Genomic DNA, 18,140 nt, shown 5'->3' on the forward strand with positions numbered 1-18,140 from the left:
TGACTACTTGTAGCAGAACATTTGTTTCACATCTATTAACTTGGGGGATAGCTAGGCTAACTATAGCTTTACTGCAAGGCAGCTGCAGAAACGCCACAAGCAAAGAGGTCTATTTACTCATTTTACTTTGTGATGTGAAACACAATTGTGAAATGTAATGTAAAATATTAGCTGATATTATTAAGGAAGTAGGCCCACATCTACTTTCGGAAACGGTAGTCTACTATTTCACTGAAGCATTAGCATCATGACATTAGCCTCTGTTTCCCGTAGGGCCTTTCTAGGCAGAGTTATGGGCCGGACAAAAAGGGAAGTGAAATTTGGTCAATTTATTTAATAATCCAATCCAAAACACGCCCGTAGAGGGGACTCTGATGAGCAGACCAGACCAAGTTTGGGGCATGTAGGGCCTTTCTAGGCAGAGTTATGGGCCGGACAAAAAGGGAAGACTAATATCGTCAAAAATCTTAAAATCCAATCCAAAACATGCCCGTAGAGGGGACTCTGATGAGCAGACCAGACCAAGTTTGGGGCATGTAGGGCCTTCCTAGGCAGAGTTATGGGCCGGACAAAAAGGGAAGACAAATATGGTCAAAAATCTTGAAATCCAATCCAAAACATGCCCGTAGAGGGGACTCTGATGAGCAGACCAGACCAAGTTTGGGGCATGTAGGGCCTTTCTAGGCAGAGTTATGGGCCGGACAAAAAGGGAAGACTAATATGGTCAAAAATCTTAAAATCCAATCCAAAACATGCCCGTAGAGGGGACTCTGATGAGCAGACCAGACCAAGTTTGGGGCATGTAGGGCCTTCCTAGGCAGAGTTATGGGCCGGACAAAAAGGGAAGTCAAATATGGTCAGAAATCTCAAAATCCAATCCAAAACACGCCCGTAGAGGGGACTCTGATGAGCAGACCAGACCAAGTTTGGGGCATGTAGGGCCTTTCTAGGCAGAGTTATGGGCCGGACAAAAAGGGAAGACAAATATGGTCAGAAATCTCAAAATCCAATCCAAAACACGCCCGTAGAGGGGACTCTGATGAGCAGACCAGACCAACTTTGGGGCATGTAGGGCCTTTCTAGGCAGAGTTATGGGCTCGACAAAAAGGGAAGACTAATATGGTCAAAAATCTTTAAATCCCATCCAAAACACGCCCGTAGAGGGGACTCTGATAAGCACACCAGACCGAGTTTGGGGCATGAAGGGCCTTTCTAGGCAGAGTTATGGGCCGGACAAAAAGGGAAGAGAAATATAGTCGAAAATCTTAAAATCCAATCCAAAACACGCCCGTAGAGGGGACTCTGATGAGCAGACCAGACCAAGTTTGGGGCATGCAGGGCCTTTCTAGGCAGAGTTATGGGCCGGACAAAAAGGGAAGACAAATATGGTCAGAAATCTCAAAATCCAATCCAAAACACGCCCGTAGAGGGGACTCTGATGAGCAGACCAGACCAAGTTTGGGGCATGTAGGCCCTTTCTAGGCAGAGTTATGGGCCGGACAAAAAGGGAAGTCAAATATGGTCAATTTTTTTTTTAATCCAATCCAAAACACGCCCATAGAGGGGACTCTGATGAGCAGACCAGACCAAGTTTGGGGCATGTAGGGCCTTTCTAGGCAGAGTTATGGGCCGGACAAAAAGGGAAGACAAATATGGTCAGACATCTCAAAATCCAATCCAAAACACGCCCGTAGAGGGGACTCTGATGAGCAGACCAGACCAACTTTGGGGCATGTAGGGCCTTTCTAGGCAGAGTTATGGGCTCGACAAAAAGGGAAGACTAATATGGTCAAAATCTTTAAATCCCATCCAAAACACGCCCGTAGAGGGGACTCTGATGAGCAGACCAGACCAAGTTTGGGGCATGTAGGGCCTTTCTGGGCAGAGTTATGGGCCGGACAAAAAGGGAACTCAAATATGGTCAGAAATCTCAAAATCCAATTCAAAACACGCCCGTAGAGGGGACTCTGATGAGCAGACCAGACCGAGTTTGGGGCATGAAGGGCCTTTCTAGGCAGAGTTATGGGCCGGACAAAAAGGGAACTCAAATATGGTCAGAAATCTCAAAATCCAATTCAAAACACGCCCGTAGAGGGGACTCTGATGAGCAGACCAGACCTAGTTTGGGCCATGTAGGGCCTTTCTAGGCAGAGTTATGGGCCGGACAAAAAGGGAAAAGAAATATAGTCGAAAATCTTAAAATCCAATCCAAAACACGCCCGTAGAGGGGACTCTGATGAGCAGACCAGACCAAGTTTGGGGCATGTAGGGCCTTTCTAGGCAGAGTTATGGGCCGGACAAAAAGGGAAGACAAATATGGTCAGAAATCTCAAAATCCAATCCAAAACACGCCCATAGAGGGGACTCTGATGAGTAGACCAGACCGAGTTTGGGGCATGTAGGGCCTTTCTAGGCAGAGTTATGGGCTGGACAAAAAGGGAAGACTAATATGGTCAAAAATCTTTAAATCCCATCCAAAACACGCCCGTAGAGGGGACTCTGATTAGCAGACCAGACCAAGTTTGGGGCATGTAGGCCCTTTCTAGGCAGAGTTATGGGCCGGACAAAAAGGGAAAAGAAATATAGTCGAAAATCTTACCAAGTTTGGGGCATGTAGGCCCTTTCTAGGCAGAGTTATGGGCCGGACAAAAAGGGAAAAGAAATATAGTCGAAAATCTTAAAATCCAATCCAAAACACGCCCGTAGAGGGGACTCTGATGAGCAGACCAGACCAAGTTTGGGGCATGTAGGGCCTTTCTAGGCAGAGTTATGGGCCGGACAAAAAGGGAAGACAAATATGGTCAGAAATCTCAAAATCCAATCCAAAACACGCCCGTAGAGGGGACTCTGATGAGCAGACCAGACCAACTTTGGGGCATGTAGGGCCTTTCTAGGCAGAGTTATGGGCTCGACAAAAAGGGAAGACTAATATGGTCAAAAATCTTTAAATCCCATCCAAAACACGCCCGTAGAGGGGACTCTGATGAGCACACCAGACCGAGTTTGGGGCATGAAGGGCCTTTCTAGGCAGAGTTATGGGCCGGACAAAAAGGGAAGTCAAATATGGTCAATTTTTTTTTCAATCCAATCCAAAACACGCCCATAGAGGGGACTCTGATGAGCAGACCAGACCAAGTTTGGGGCATGTAGGGCCTTTCTAGGCAGAGTTATGGGCCGGACAAAAAGGGAAGACAAATATGGTCAGACATCTCAAAATCCAATCCAAAACATGCCCGTAGAGGGGACTCTGATGAGCAGACCAGACCAACTTTGGGGCATGTAGGGCCTTTCTAGGCAGAGTTATGGGCTCGACAAAAAGGGAAGACTAATATGGTCAAAATCTTTAAATCCCATCCAAAACACGCCCGTAGAGGGGACTCTGATGAGCAGACCAGACCAAGTTTGGGGCATGTAGGGCCTTTCTGGGCAGAGTTATGGGCCGGACAAAAAGGGAAGTCAAATATGGTCAATTTTTTTTTAAATCCAATCCAAAACACGCCCATAGAGGGGACTCTGATGAGTAGACCAGACCAACTTTGGGGCATGTAGGGACTTTCTAGGCAGAGTTATAGGCTGGACAAAAAGGAAAGACTAATATGGTCAAAAATCTTTAAATCCCATCCAAAACACGCCCGTAGAGGGGACTCTGATGAGCACACCAGACCGAGTTTGGGGCATGAAGGGCCTTTCTAGGCAGAGTTATGGGCCGGACAAAAAGGGAAGACAAATATGGTCAGAAATCTCAAAATCCAATCCAAAACACGCCCGTAGAGGGGACTCTGATGAGCAGACCAGACCAGGTTTGGGCCATGTAGGGCCTTTCTAGGCAGAGTTATGGGCTGGACAAAAAGGGAAGACTAATATGGTCAAAAATCTTTAAATCCCATCCAAAACACGCCCGTAGAGGGGACTCTGATGAGCAGACCAGACCAAGTTTGGGGCATTTAGGGCCTTTCTAGGCAGAGTTATGGGCCGGACAAAAAGGGAAGACAAATATGGTCAGAAATCTCAAAATCCAATCCAAAACACGCCCATAGAGGGGACTCTGATGAGTAGACCAGACCGAGTTTGGGGCATGTAGGGCCTTTCTAGGCAGAGTTATGGGCTGGACAAAAAGGGAAGACTAATATGGTCAAAAATCTTTAAATCCCATCCAAAACACGCCCGTAGAGGGGACTCTGATTAGCAGACCAGACCAAGTTTGGGGCATGTAGGCCCTTTCTAGGCAGAGTTATGGGCCGGACAAAAAGGGAAAAGAAATATAGTCGAAAATCTTACCAAGTTTGGGGCATGTAGGCCCTTTCTAGGCAGAGTTATGGGCCGGACAAAAAGGGAAAAGAAATATAGTCGAAAATCTTAAAATCCAATCCAAAACACGCCCGTAGAGGGGACTCTGATGAGCAGACCAGACCAAGTTTGGGGCATGTAGGGCCTTTCTAGGCAGAGTTATGGGCCGTACAAAAAGGGAAGACAAATATGGTCAGAAATCTCAAAATCCAATCCAAAACACGCCCGTAGAGGGGACTCTGATGAGCAGACCAGACCAACTTTGGGGCATGTAGGGCCTTTCTAGGCAGAGTTATGGGCTCGACAAAAAGGGAAGACTAATATGGTCAAAAATCTTTAAATCCCATCCAAAACACGCCCGTAGAGGGGACTCTGATGAGCACACCAGACCGAGTTTGGGGCATGAAGGGCCTTTCTAGGCAGAGTTATGGGCCGGACAAAAAGGGAAGTCAAATATGGTCAATTTTTTTTTCAATCCAATCCAAAACACGCCCATAGAGGGGACTCTGATGAGCAGACCAGACCAAGTTTGGGGCATGTAGGGCCTTTCTAGGCAGAGTTATGGGCCGGACAAAAAGGGAAGACAAATATGGTCAGACATCTCAAAATCCAATCCAAAACATGCCCGTAGAGGGGACTCTGATGAGCAGACCAGACCAACTTTGGGGCATGTAGGGCCTTTCTAGGCAGAGTTATGGGCTCGACAAAAAGGGAAGACTAATATGGTCAAAATCTTTAAATCCCATCCAAAACACGCCCGTAGAGGGGACTCTGATGAGCAGACCAGACCAAGTTTGGGGCATGTAGGGCCTTTCTGGGCAGAGTTATGGGCCGGACAAAAAGGGAAGTCAAATATGGTCAATTTTTTTTTAAATCCAATCCAAAACACGCCCATAGAGGGGACTCTGATGAGTAGACCAGACCAACTTTGGGGCATGTAGGGACTTTCTAGGCAGAGTTATAGGCTGGACAAAAAGGAAAGACTAATATGGTCAAAAATCTTTAAATCCCATCCAAAACACGCCCGTAGAGGGGACTCTGATGAGCACACCAGACCGAGTTTGGGGCATGAAGGGCCTTTCTAGGCAGAGTTATGGGCCGGACAAAAAGGGAAGACAAATATGGTCAGAAATCTCAAAATCCAATCCAAAACACGCCCGTAGAGGGGACTCTGATGAGCAGACCAGACCAGGTTTGGGCCATGTAGGGCCTTTCTAGGCAGAGTTATGGGCTGGACAAAAAGGGAAGACTAATATGGTCAAAAATCTTTAAATCCCATCCAAATCACGCCCGTAGAGGGGACTCTGATGAGCACACCAGACCGAGTTTGGGGCATGAAGGGCCTTTCTAGGCAGAGTTATGGGCCGGACAAAAAGGGAAGACAAATATGGTCAGAAATCTCAAAATCCAATCCAAAACACGCCCGTAGAGGGGACTCTGATGAGCAGACCAGACCAAGTTTGGGGCATGTAGGGCCTTTCTAGGCAGAGTTATGGGCCGGACAAAAAGGGAACTCAAATATGGTCAGAAATCTCAAAATCCAATTCAAAACACGCCCGTAGAGGGGACTCTGATGAGCAGACCAGACCAAGTTTGGGGCATGTAGGCCCTTTCTAGGCAGAGTTATGGGCCGGACAAAAAGGGAACTCAAATATGGTCATTTTTTTAAAAATCCAATCCAAAACACGCCCATAGAGGGGACTCTGATGAGTAGACCAGACCAACTTTGGGGCATGTAGGGCCTTTCTAGGCAGAGTTATGGGCTGGACAAAAAGGGAAGACTAATATGGTCAAAAATCTTTAAATCCCATCCAAAACACGCCCGTAGAGGGGACTCTGATGAGCAGACCAGACCAAGTTTGGGGCATGTAGGCCCTTTCTAGGCAGAGTTATGGGCCGGACAAAAAGGGAACTCAAATATGGTCAGAAATCTCAAAATCCAATTCAAAACACGTCCGTAGAGGGGACTCTGATGAGCACACCAGACCGAGTTTGGGGCATGAAGGGCCTTTCTAGGCAGAGTTATGGGCCGGACAAAAAGGGAAGAGAAATATAGTCGAAAATCTTAAAATCCAATCCAAAACACGCCCGTAGAGGGGACTCTGATGAGCAGACCAGACCAAGTTTGGGGCATGTAGGCCCTTTCTAGGCAGAGTTATGGGCTGGACAAAAAGGGAAGACTAATATGGTCAAAAATCTTTAAATCCCATCCAAAACACGCCCGTAGAGGGAACTCTGATGAGCAGACCAGACCAAGTTTGGGGCATGTAGGCCCTTTCTAGGCAGAGTTATGGGCCGGACAAAAAGGGAAGAGAAATATGGTCGAAAATCTTAAAATCCAATCCAAAACACGCCCGTAGAGGGGACTCTGATGAGCAGACCAGACCAAGTTTGGGTCATGTAGGGCCTTTCTAGGCAGAGTTATGGGCCGGACAAAAAGGGAAGACAAATATGGTCAGAAATCTCAAAATCCCATCCAAAACACGCCCGTAGAGGGGACTCTGATGAGCAGACCAGACCAAGTTTGGGGCATGTAGGGCCTTTCTAGGCAGAGTTATGGGCCGGACAAAAAGGGAAGACAAATATGGTCAGAAATCTCAAAATCCCATCCAAAACACGCCCGTAGAGGGGACTCTGATGAGCAGACCAGACCAAGTTTGGGGCATGTAGGCCCTTTCTAGGCAGAGTTATGGGCCGGACAAAAAGGGAAGAGAAATATGGTCGAAAATCTTTAAATCCCATCCAAAACACGCCCGTAGAGGGGACTCTGATGAGCAGACCAGACCAAGTTTGGGGCATGTAGGCCCTTTCTAGGCAGAGTTATGGGCCGGACAAAAAGGGAAGAGAAATATGGTCGAAAATCTTAAAATCCAATCCAAAACACGCCCGTAGAGGGGACTCTGATGAGCAGACCAGACCAAGTTTGGGGCATGTAGGGCCTTTCTAGGCAGAGTTATGGGCTGGACAAAAAGGGAAGACTAATATGGTCAAAAATCTTTAAATCCAATGCAAAACATGCCCATAGAGGGGACTCTGATGAGCAGATCAGACCAAGTTTGGGGCATGTAGGGCCTTTCTAGGCAGAGTTATGGGCCGGACAAAAAGGGAAGACAAATATGGTCAGAAATCTCAAAATCCAATTCAAAACACGCCCGTAGAGGGGACTCTGATGAGCAGACCAGACCAAGTTTGGGGCATGTAGGGCCTTTCTAGGCAGAGTTATGGGCCGGACAATAAGGGAAGTCAAATTTGGTCAATTTTTTTAATAATCCAATCCAAAACACCTCCGTAGAGGGGACTCTGATGAGCAGACCAGACCAAGTTTGGGGCATGTAGGGCCTTTCTAGGCAGAGTTATGGGCTGGACAAAAAGCGAAGACTAATATGGTCAAAAATCTTTAAATCCCATCCAAAACACGCCCGTAGAGGGGACTCTGATGAGCAGACCAGACCTAGTTTGGGGCATGTAGGGCCTTTCTAGGCAGAGTTATGGGCCGGACAAAAAGGGAAGACAAATATGGTCAGAAATCTCAAAATCCAATCCAAAACATGCCCGTAGAGGGGACTCTGATGAGCAGACCAGACCAAGTTTGGGGCATGTAGGGCCTTTCTAGGCAGAGTTATGGGCTCGACAAAAAGGGAAGACTAATATGGTCAAAATCTTTAAATCCCATCCAAAACACGCCCGTAGAGGGGACTCTGATGAGCAGACCAGACCAAGTTTGGGGCATGTAGGGCCTTTCTAGGCAGAGTTATGGGCTCGACAAAAAGGGAAGACTAATATGGTCAAAATCTTTAAATCCCATCCAAAACACGCCCGTAGAGGGGACTCTGATGAGCAGACCAGACCAAGTTTGGGGCATGTAGGGCCTTTCTAGGCAGAGTTATGGGCCGGACAATAAGGGAAGTCAAATTTGGTCAATTTTTTTAATAATCCAATCCAAAACACGCCCGTAGAGGGGACTCTGATGAGCAGACCAGACCAAGTTTGGGGCATGAAGGGCCTTTCTAGGCAGAGTTATGGGCCGGACAGAAAGGGAAGACAAATATGGTCAAAAATCTTAAAATCCAATCAAAAACACGCCCGTAGAGGGGACTCTGATGAGCAGACCAGACCAAGTTTGGGGCATGTAGGGTCTTTCTAGGCAGAGTTATGGGCTCGACAAAAAGGGAAGACTAATATGGTCAAAATCTTTAAATCCCATCCAAAACACGCCCGTAGAGGGGACTCTGATGAGCAGACCAGACCTAGTTTGGGGCATGTAGGACCTTTCTAGGCAGAGTTATGGGCCGGACAAAAAGGGAAGTCAAATATGGTCATTTTTTAAAAAAATCCAATCCAAAACACGCCCATAGAGGGGACTCTGATGAGTAGACCAGACCAACTTTGGGGCATGTAGGGACTTTCTAGGCAGAGTTATGGGCTGGACAAAAAGGAAAGACTAATATGGTCAAAAATCTTTAAATCCCATCCAAAACACGCCCGTAGAGGGGACTCTGATGAGCACACCAGACCGAGTTTGGGGCATGAAGGGCCTTTCTAGGCAGAGTTATGGGCCGGACAAAAAGGGAAGACAAATATGGTCAGAAATCTCAAAATCCAATCCAAAACACGCCCGTAGAGGGGACTCTGATGAGCAGACCAGACCAGGTTTGGGCCATGTAGGGCCTTTCTAGGCAGAGTTATGGGCTGGACAAAAAGGGAAGACTAATATGGTCAAAAATCTTTAAATCCCATCCAAATCACGCCCGTAGAGGGGACTCTGATGAGCACACCAGACCGAGTTTGGGGCATGAAGGGCCTTTCTAGGCAGAGTTATGGGCCGGACAAAAAGGGAAGACAAATATGGTCAGAAATCTCAAAATCCAATCCAAAACACGCCCGTAGAGGGGACTCTGATGAGCAGACCAGACCAAGTTTGGGGCATGTAGGGCCTTTCTAGGCAGAGTTATGGGCCGGACAAAAAGGGAACTCAAATATGGTCATTTTTTTAAAAATCCAATCCAAAACACGCCCATAGAGGGGACTCTGATGAGTAGACCAGACCAACTTTGGGGCATGTAGGGCCTTTCTAGGCAGAGTTATGGGCTGGACAAAAAGGGAAGACTAATATGGTCAAAAATCTTTAAATCCCATCCAAAACACGCCCGTAGAGGGGACTCTGATGAGCAGACCAGACCAAGTTTGGGGCATGTAGGCCCTTTCTAGGCAGAGTTATGGGCCGGACAAAAAGGGAACTCAAATATGGTCAGAAATCTCAAAATCCAATTCAAAACACGTCCGTAGAGGGGACTCTGATGAGCACACCAGACCGAGTTTGGGGCATGAAGGGCCTTTCTAGGCAGAGTTATGGGCCGGACAAAAAGGGAAAGGAAATATAGTCGAAAATCTTAAAATCCAATCCAAAACACGCCCGTAGAGGGGACTCTGATGAGCAGACCAGACCAAGTTTGGGGCATGTAGGGCCTTTCTAGGCAGAGTTATGGGCCGGACAAAAAGGGAAGACAAATATGGTCAGAAATCTCAAAATCCCATCCAAAACACGCCCGTAGAGGGGACTCTGATGAGCAGACCAGACCAAGTTTGGGGCATGTAGGCCCTTTCTAGGCAGAGTTATGGGCCGGACAAAAAGGGAAGAGAAATATGGTCGAAAATCTTTAAATCCCATCCAAAACACGCCCGTAGAGGGGACTCTGATGAGCAGACCAGACCAAGTTTGGGGCATGTAGGCCCTTTCTAGGCAGAGTTATGGGCCGGACAAAAAGGGAAGAGAAATATGGTCGAAAATCTTAAAATCCAATCCAAAACACGCCCGTAGAGGGGTCTCTGATGAGCAGACCAGACCAAGTTTGGGGCATGTAGGGCCTTCCTCGGCAGAGTTATGGGCCGGACAAAAAGGGAAGTCAAATATGGTCAATTTTTTTTAAAATCCAATCCAAAACACGCCCATAGAGGGGACTCTGATGAGTAGACCAGACCAACTTTGGGGCATGTAGGGCCTTTCTAGGCAGACTTATGGGCTGGACAAAAAGGGAAGACTAATATGGTCAAAAATCTTTAAATCCCATCCAAAACACGCCCGTAGAGGGAACTCTGATGAGCAGACCAGACCAAGTTTGGGGCATGTAGGCCCTTTCTAGGCAGAGTTATGGGCCGGACAAAAAGGGAAGAGAAATATGGTCGAAAATCTTAAAATCCAATCCAAAACACGCCCGTAGAGGGGACTCTGATGAGCAGACCAGACCAAGTTTGGGGCATGTAGGGCCTTTCTAGGCAGAGTTATGGGCCGGACAAAAAGGGAAGACAAATATGGTCAGAAATCTCAAAATCCCATCCAAAACACGCCCGTAGAGGGGACTCTGATGAGCAGACCAGACCAAGTTTGGGGCATGTAGGGCCTTTCTAGGCAGAGTTATGGGCCGGACAAAAAGGGAAGACAAATATGGTCAAAAATCTTAAAATCCAATCCAAAACACGCCCGTAGAGAGGACTCTGATGAGCAGACCAGACCAAGTTTGGGGCATGAAGGGCCTTTCTAGGCAGAGTTATGGGCTGGACAAAAAGGGAAGACAAATATGGTCAAAAATCTTAAAATCCAATCCAAAACACGCCCGTAGAGAGGACTCTGATGAGCAGACCAGACCAAGTTTGGGGCATGTAGGGCCTTTCTAGGCAGAGTTATGGGCCGGACAAAAAGGGAAGACAAATATGGTCGAAAATCTTAAAATCCAATCCAAAACACGCCCGTAGAGGGGACTCTGATGAGCAGACCAGACCAAGTTTGGGGCATGTAGGGCCTTTCTAGGCAGAGTTATGGGCTGGACAAAAAGGGAAGACTAATATGGTCAAAAATCTTTAAATCCAATGCAAAACATGCCCATAGAGGGGACTCTGATGAGCAGATCAGACCAAGTTTGGGGCATGTAGGGCCTTTCTAGGCAGAGTTATGGGCCGGACAAAAAGGGAAGACAAATATGGTCAGAAATCTCAAAATCCAATTCAAAACACGCCCGTAGAGGGGACTCTGATGAGCAGACCAGACCAAGTTTGGGGCATGTAGGGCCTTTCTAGGCAGAGTTATGGGCTGGACAAAAAGGGAAGACAAATATGGTCAAAATACTTAAAATCCAATCCAAAACACGCCCGTAGAGAGGACTCTGATGAGCAGACCAGACCAAGTTTGGGGCATGAAGGGCCTTTCTAGGCAGAGTTATGGGCTGGACAAAAAGGGAAGACAAATATGGTCAAAAATCTTAAAATCCAATCCAAAACACGCCCGTAGAGAGGACTCTGATGAGCAGACCAGACCAAGTTTGGGGCATGTAGGGCCTTTCTAGGCAGAGTTATGGGCCGGACAAAAAGGGAAGACAAATATGGTCAAAAATCTTGAAATCCAATCCAAAACACGCCCGTAGAGAGGCCTCTGATGAGCAGACCAGACCAAGTTTGGGGCATGTAGGGCCTTTCTAGGCAGAGTTATGGGCCGGACAAAAAGGGAAGTCAAATATGGTCAAAAATCTTAAAATCCGATCCAAAACACGCCCGTAGAGAGGCCTCTGATGAGCAGACCAGACCAAGTTTGGGGCATGTAGGGCCTTTCTAGGCAGAGTTATGGGCCGGACAAAAAGGGAAGACAAATATGGTCAAAAATCTTGAAATCCAATCCAAAACACGCCCGTAGAGGGGACTCTGATGAGCAGACCAGACCAAGTTTGGGGCATGTAGGGCCTTTCTAGGCAGAGTTATGGGCCGGACAAAAAGGGAAGACAAATATGGTCAAAAATCTTGAAATCCAAAACACTCCCGTAGAGGGGACTCTGATGAGCAGACCAGACCAAGTTTGGGGCATGTAGGGCCTTTCTAGGCAGAGTTATGGGCTGGACAAAAAGGGAAGACAAATATGGTCAAAAATCTTAAAATCCAATCCAAAACACGCCCGTAGAGAGGACTCTGATGAGCAGACCAGACCAAGTTTGGGGCATGAAGGGCCTTTCTAGGCAGAGTTATGGGCTGGACAAAAAGGGAAGACAAATATGGTCAAAAATCTTAAAATCCAATCCAAAACACGCCCGTAGAGAGGACTCTGATGAGCAGACCAGACCAAGTTTGGGGCATGTAGGGCCTTTCTAGGCAGAGTTATGGGCCGGACAAAAAGGGAAGACAAATATGGTCAAAAATCTTGAAATCCAATCCAAAACACGCCCGTAGAGGGGACTCTGATGAGCAGACCAGACCAAGTTTGGGGCATGTAGGGCCTTTCTAGGCAGAGTTATGGGCTGGACAAAAAGGGAAGACAAATATGGTCAAAAATCTTAAAATCCAATCCAAAACACGCCCGTAGAGAGGCCTCTGATGAGCAGACCAGACCAAGTTTGGGGCATGTAGGGCCTTTCTAGGCAGAGTTATGGGCCGGACAAAAAGGGAAGTCAAATATGGTCAAAAATCTTAAAATCCGATCCAAAACACGCCCGTAGAGAGGCCTCTGATGAGCAGACCAGACCAAGTTTGGGGCATGTAGGGCCTTTCTAGGCAGAGTTATGGGCCGGACAAAAAGGGAAGACAAATATGGTCAAAAATCTTGAAATCCAATCCAAAACACGCCCGTAGAGGGGACTCTGATGAGCAGACCAGACCAAGTTTGGGGCATGTAGGGCCTTTCTAGGCAGAGTTATGGGCCGGACAAAAAGGGAAGACAAATATGGTCAAAAATCTTGAAATCCAAAACACTCCCGTAGAGGGGACTCTGATGAGCAGACCAGACCAAGTTTGGGGCATGTAGGGCCTTTCTAGGCAGAGTTATGGGCTGGACAAAAAGGGAAGACAAATATGGTCAAAAATCTTAAAATCCAATCCAAAACACGCCCGTAGAGAGGACTCTGATGAGCAGACCAGACCAAGTTTGGGGCATGAAGGGCCTTTCTAGGCAGAGTTATGGGCTGGACAAAAAGGGAAGACAAATATGGTCAAAAATCTTAAAATCCAATCCAAAACACGCCCGTAGAGAGGACTCTGATGAGCAGACCAGACCAAGTTTGGGGCATGTAGGGCCTTTCTAGGCAGAGTTATGGGCCGGACAAAAAGGGAAGACAAATATGGTCAAAAATCTTAAAATCCAATCCAAAACACTCCCGTAGAGGGGACTCTGATGAGCAGACCAGACCAAGTTTGGGGCATGTAGGGCCTTTCTAGGCAGAGTTATGGGCCGGACAAAAAGGGAAGACAAATATGGTCAAAAATCTTGAAATCCAATCCAAAACACGCCCGTAGAGGGGACTCTGATGAGCAGACCAGACCAAGTTTGGGGCATGTAGGGCCTTTCTAGGCAGAGTTATGGGCCGGACAAAAAGGGAAGACAAATATGGTCAAAAATCTTAAAATCCAATCCAAAACACGCCCGTAGAGTGGACTCTGATGAGCAGACCAGACCAAGTTTGGTGCATTTCACGACAGGCTTGTTGTATTCCTTCTTGCCATGAAATGCACCCCCTGGTAACTCTGACTAGGAAAGTGTCACATACCTGAAACTTACTGTGGTCACTCATACTAGTGCCCCCAGTGTACAGTAAGAATCATTGGATGCTGGGATATACAGAACAGACAATAAAGGGGGGTGCATTTAAAAAATATGGTAAAAAATATCAAAATCCTGTCCAAAACACTCCCGTAGAGGGGACTCTGATGAGCAGACCAGACCAAGTTTGGGGCATGTAGGGCCTTTCTAGGCAGAGTTATGGGCCGGACAAAAAGGGAAGACAAATATGGTCAAAAATCTTAAAATCCAATCCAAAACACGCCCGTAGAGTGGACTCTGATGAGCAGACCAGACCAAGTTTGGTGCATTTCACGACAGGCTTGTTGTATTCCTTCTTGCCATGAAATGCACCCCCTGCTAACTCTGACTAGGAAAGTGTCACATACCTGAAACTTACTGTGGTCACTCATACTAGTGCCCCCAGTGTACAGTAAGAATCATTGGATGCTGGGATATACAGAACAGACAATAAAGGGGGGTGCATTTAAAAAATATGGTAAAAAATATCAAAATCCTGTCCAAAACACTCCCGTAGAGGGGACTCTGATGAGCAGACCAGACCAAGTTTGGGGCATGTAGGGCCTTTCTAGGCAGAGTTATGGGCCGGACAAAAAGGGAAGACAAATATGGTCAAAAATCTTGAAATCCAAAACACTCCCGTAGAGGGGACTCTGATGAGCAGACCAGACCAAGTTTGGGGCATGTAGGGCCTTTCTAGGCAGAGTTATGGGCCGGACAAAAAGGGAAGACAAATATGGTCAAACATCTTGAAATCTAAAACACTGCCGTAGAGGGGACTCTGATGAGCAGACCAGACCAAGTTTGGGGCATGTAGGGCCTTTCTAGGCAGAGTTATGGGCCGGACAAAAAGGGAAGACAAATATGGTCAAAAATCTTGAAATCCAATCCAAAACACGCCCGTAGAGGGGACTCTGATGAGCAGACCAGACCAAGTTTGGGGCATGTAGGGCCTTTCTAGGCAGAGTTATGGACCGGACAAAAAGGGAAGACAAATATGGTCAAAAATCTTAAAATCCAATCCAAAACACGCCCGTAGAGGGGACTCTGATGAGCAGACCAGACCAAGTTTGGGGCATGTAGGGCCTTTCTAGGCAGAGTTATGGGCCGGACAAAAAGGGAAGTCAAATATGGTCAAAAATCTTAAAATCCAATCCAAAACACGCCCGTAGAGAGGACTCTGATGAGCAGACCAGACCAAGTTTGGTGCATTTCACGACAGGCTTGTTGTATTCCTTCTTGCCATGAAATGCACCCCCTGCTAACTCTGACTAGGAAAGTTTCACATACCTGAAACTTACTGTGGTCACTCATACTAGTGCCCCCAGTGTACAGTAAGAATCATTGGATGCTGGGATATACAGAACAGACAATAAAGGGGGGTGCATTTAAAAAATATGGTAAAAAATATCAAAATCCTGTCCAAAACACTCCCGTAGAGGGGACTCTGATGAGCAGACCAGACCAAGTTTGGGGCATGTAGGGCCTTTCTAGGCAGAGTTATGGGCCGGACAAAAAGGGAAGTCAAATATGGTCAAAAATCTTAAAATCCAATCCAAAACACGCCCGTAGAGTGGACTCTGATGAGCAGACCAGACCAAGTTTGGTGCATTTCACGACAGGCTTGTTGTATTCCTTCTTGCCATGAAATGCACCCCCTGCTAACTCTGACTAGGAAAGTGTCACATACCTGAAACTTACTGTGGTCACTCATACTAGTGCCCCCAGTGTACAGTAAGAATCATTGGATGCTGGGATATACAGAACAGACAATAAAGGGGGGTGCATTTAAAAAATATGGTAAAAAATATCAAAATCCTGTCCAAAACACTCCCGTAGAGGGGACTCTGATGAGCAGACCAGACCAAGTTTGGGGCATGTAGGGCCTTTCTAGGCAGAGTTATGGGCCGGACAAAAAGGGAAGACAAATATGGTCAAAAATCTTAAAATCCAATCCAAAACACGCCCGTAGAGGGGACTCTGATGAGCAGACCAGACCAAGTTTGGGGCATGTAGGGCCTTTCTAGGCAGAGTTATGGGCCGGACAAAAAGGGAAGACAAATATGGTCAAAAATCTTGAAATCCAAAACACTCCCGTAGAGGGGACTCTGATGAGCAGACCAGACCAAGTTTGGGGCATGTAGGGCCTTTCTAGGCAGAGTTATGGGCCGGACAAAAAGGGAAGACAAATATGGTCAAACATCTTGAAATCTAAAACACTGCCGTAGAGGGGACTCTGATGAGCAGACCAGACCAAGTTTGGGGCATGTAGGGCCTTTCTAGGCAGAGTTATGGGCCGGACAAAAAGGGAAGACAAATATGGTCAAAAATCTTGAAATCCAATCCAAAACACGCCCGTAGAGGGGACTCTGATGAGCAGACCAGACCAAGTTTGGGGCATGTAGGGCCTTTCTAGGCAGAGTTATGGACCGGACAAAAAGGGAAGACAAATATGGTCAAAAATCTTAAAATCCAATCCAAAACACGCCCGTAGAGGGGACTCTGATGAGCAGACCAGACCAAGTTTGGGGCATGTAGGGCCTTTCTAGGCAGAGTTATGGGCCGGACAAAAAGGGAAGTCAAATATGGTCAAAAATCTTAAAATCCAATCCAAAACACGCCCGTAGAGAGGACTCTGATGAGCAGACCAGACCAAGTTTGGTGCATTTCACGACAGGCTTGTTGTATTCCTTCTTGCCATGAAATGCACCCCCTGCTAACTCTGACTAGGAAAGTTTCACATACCTGAAACTTACTGTGGTCACTCATACTAGTGCCCCCAGTGTACAGTAAGAATCATTGGATGCTGGGATATACAGAACAGACAATAAAGGGGGGTGCATTTAAAAAATATGGTAAAAAATATCAAAATCCTGTCCAAAACACTCCCGTAGAGGGGACTCTGATGAGCAGACCAGACCAAGTTTGGGGCATGTAGGGCCTTTCTAGGCAGAGTTATGGGCCGGACAAAAAGGGAAGTCAAATATGGTCAAAAATCTTAAAATCCAATCCAAAACACGCCCGTAGAGTGGACTCTGATGAGCAGACCAGACCAAGTTTGGTGCATTTCACGACAGGCTTGTTGTATTCCTTCTTGCCATGAAATGCACCCCCTGCTAACTCTGACTAGGAAAGTGTCACATACCTGAAACTTACTGTGGTCACTCATACTAGTGCCCCCAGTGTACAGTAAGAATCATTGGATGCTGGAATATACAGAACAGACAATAAAGGGGGGTGCATTTAAAAAATATGGTAAAAAATATCAAAATCCTGTCCAAAACACTCCCGTAGAGGGGACTCTGATGAGCAGACCAGACCAAGTTTGGGGCATGTAGGGCCTTTCTAGGCAGAGTTATGGGCCGGACAAAAAGGGAAGACAAATATGGTCAAAAATCTTGAAATCCAATCCAAAACACGCCCGTAGAGGGGACTCTGATGAGCAGACCAGACCAAGTTTGGGGCATGTAGGGCCTTTCTAGGCAGAGTTATGGGCTGGACAAAAAGGGAAGACAAATATGGTCAAAAATCTTAAAATCCAATCCAAAACACGCCCGTAGAGAGGCCTCTGATGAGCAGACCAGACCAAGTTTGGGGCATGTAGGGCCTTTCTAGGCAGAGTTATGGGCCGGACAAAAAGGGAAGTCAAATATGGTCAAAAATCTTAAAATCCGATCCAAAACACGCCCGTAGAGAGGCCTCTGATGAGCAGACCAGACCAAGTTTGGGGCATGTAGGGCCTTTCTAGGCAGAGTTATGGGCCGGACAAAAAGGGAAGACAAATATGGTCAAAAATCTTGAAATCCAATCCAAAACACGCCCGTAGAGGGGACTCTGATGAGCAGACCAGACCAAGTTTGGGGCATGTAGGGCCTTTCTAGGCAGAGTTATGGGCCGGACAAAAAGGGAAGACAAATATGGTCAAAAATCTTGAAATCCAAAACACTCCCGTAGAGGGGACTCTGATGAGCAGACCAGACCAAGTTTGGGGCATGAAGGGCCTTTCTAGGCAGAGTTATGGGCTGGACAAAAAGGGAAGACAAATATGGTCAAAAATCTTAAAATCCAATCCAAAACACGCCCGTAGAGAGGACTCTGATGAGCAGACCAGACCAAGTTTGGGGCATGTAGGGCCTTTCTAGGCAGAGTTATGGGCCGGACAAAAAGGGAAGACAAATATGGTCAAAAATCTTAAAATCCAATCCAAAACACTCCCGTAGAGGGGACTCTGATGAGCAGACCAGACCAAGTTTGGGGCATGTAGGGCCTTTCTAGGCAGAGTTATGGGCCGGACAAAAAGGGA

This window comes from Osmerus mordax, chromosome 24, assembly GCF_038355195.1.
Source record: "Osmerus mordax isolate fOsmMor3 chromosome 24, fOsmMor3.pri, whole genome shotgun sequence".
Lineage (NCBI taxonomy): Eukaryota > Metazoa > Chordata > Actinopteri > Osmeriformes > Osmeridae > Osmerus > Osmerus mordax.